The sequence below is a fragment of the Aethalodelphis obliquidens genome, unplaced genomic scaffold (assembly GCF_003676395.1).
Source record: "Aethalodelphis obliquidens isolate GAN/ISIS:26980383/991018 unplaced genomic scaffold, ASM367639v1 scaffold3, whole genome shotgun sequence".
Taxonomy (NCBI): Eukaryota; Metazoa; Chordata; class Mammalia; order Artiodactyla; family Delphinidae; genus Aethalodelphis; species Aethalodelphis obliquidens.
In genome coordinates this window covers 74,681,541-74,683,990 of record NW_020837947.1, presented here as the reverse complement: position 1 = coordinate 74,683,990, position 2,450 = coordinate 74,681,541, and positions in this window count along the sequence as shown.

Here is a 2,450-nt window from a genome sequence, read left to right as displayed (position 1 = left end):
CAAAAAAAAAAAAAAAAAAAAAAAAGAGTTAAGAGGCATTTGGACAAATCGCAATGTGTGGCCCTTATTTGAAATACTAAATGAAACAAACTGCAAAAATGATAATATTATAAAATAGTTGGAAATTTGAACATACACTGAATATTTGATGATATTAAGGAGTTGCTGTTAATTTTATTTTGGGTGTGATAATGCTATAGTGGTTATTTTTTTTCAAAATCCTTATCTTTTAGAGATACATACTGGAAAATTTAAGGATTAAATTATATGATTTCTTGAGGCTTGCTCCAAAATGATACGGGGTAGGTGAGGGTTTGTTGGGGGTAGAGGCGAAGCATGATTGACCATGAGTTGTTAATTGTTGAAGCTGGGTTAAGTGTATGGGGATTCTTACACCATATGCTTATGCACATGTTTAAAATTTTCCATAATAAAAAGTTAAATGAAATAAAACCTACAAAGTGAAAACAACTGTCTAATAAGCCTTACTGTATAGTACTCTATTTCTAAATAGTAAAGTGTTTTCCACCTACACATCACCAATTCTCAAAATAGCAGCTTGAAGATAGAGAGTGACATTTAAGCTGTGTCTACAGGAAGCCAAAAACCTACTGGTTGATTTGATTAATTCAGACAAAGAGCTAGTCAATTTATATAGAAGAGGGAAAAAAAATCAAACCGCTCATTTTGCTGAGTTTACTGAATAGTACCTTGTATAGAGCTACGCACATAATATGTGATTAATATTTGCTGGTCAGTAGGTCAGTGAATTTAGCATGTTCTGGCACCTTTATGGACACACGATTTGGCTGTCAACAACCAATATAAGAGAACTCAGAAACTAAGGGAAAAGGCTAGCTCTAGGCAAAACTATGGAGAAGACAATGTTTATTTTCCAAATATTCATGTGTAATGAACATCACTGTAAATGTACACAGCCTAAGTTGATGACAAGACGCAGATCATGAAACTACCATTAGGTTAAAATTTTGTAAAAGTCTGCCAATTGTTATAACAATATATATTTATGCTGAATTGGTATTTCACTGATTTATCTACTATTTAATATATCTTAAGCCTAATGTAAGGACCCTAATGTATAGGACCCTTTAAAAGTACAAAGCACTTTCATATTGCGGTGTATCATGTTATCTCATTTTGTGAATCAGACAAAAACAGGTAACATTATCTCTGTTTTTCAGGCCTAGGAAGCCTCCAAGCATTGTCAATGCCAGAACCAGAGGAATGGGGACTAGAACCCAGGTGTTCTGGCACCAGGTCCAGTGTTCTGTGTTACACTTAGCTGTTTCTCAAGGGGAAATACACAGTACATTCTTGTTGCTTCCACTTCCATTACAGTGGAAAGAAAGTTGGCGTGAATAAATATCTCTAATTTAGGAACACAAATAATGTTCTCTTTTTTCCAACCTCTAGTATTTAAATTGTATCAGTAAACTGGTGCTTCTTTTTAATGACTGTAATATTATAAATAGTCAATCTTCTGGGCAAAGCAATGCTCCATTAATATTACATTCTGTTTGTTCAGCGATGCACAGCTGATATCCAGAAATTAAGCTCTGTGAGGATGCTAAACACTCTTCTCAGCACTATTAGATCCTTTGATGTTGAAAAAGAATATGTATTAAGGTATATTAAAATATTATATAATAACTTTATAATGCCAGTTGAATAGAAAGCTCATCATTCTGGTCCATTAATTGGCAAATGGATTTATTCTTTCACAGCGTCTTTCTCCAGGGGGATTTCAGTTCCTCCTCAATAGTTAGCCCATTTATTTAACACACGTTCACTGCTGCTTGAATCCTTTTTCCAGCCTATTTTATATGCAAAGAAAACCATTCATAATAGCTTATGTGTGACTGTTTCTTACCTCCAGTCCATGACCATTTTCATTCAAACTATTTTAAACCGTGTTTTAGAATCAGCCCATTCCTTGCCTTTGCATATTTTTTTTAACTCTCCCAAATGGCTCACTTTTGTCTTTGTTTTTAATTAAAGTTTCCTCTATGGTTTCTTCCTGTGTATCCCCTTTGGAGCTAGACAGATAACTTGTTTTGCACAGCAGTTTGTCCAGCACAAAACAAAAATACAGAGATGCGTTGCCACAAGGTTTAAGTGGATTTAATCAAATGCAGTTTAACAGTTCAAATATTTCAAGGACCACAAAAGAACTTAACATTCTCTGCTCTCTGTTTCAGCAATATGAACAAAACAAATCGTCAAACACTGTACCAGTAGAAAATGAACGTACTTCCAAAATCACTTCCCTGATCCACTACAAACAGCTTGATCACACAGAAGAATGTGACCCACGGGGTTGCCAAAGTGTATTTTCCCACTTTATCTCATGCAGAATAATCAAACTAAGAGGATCTGAAACGTCACTTCACAGACACAAACTGAGGAAACTGGAAGAGATAAACTAGAAG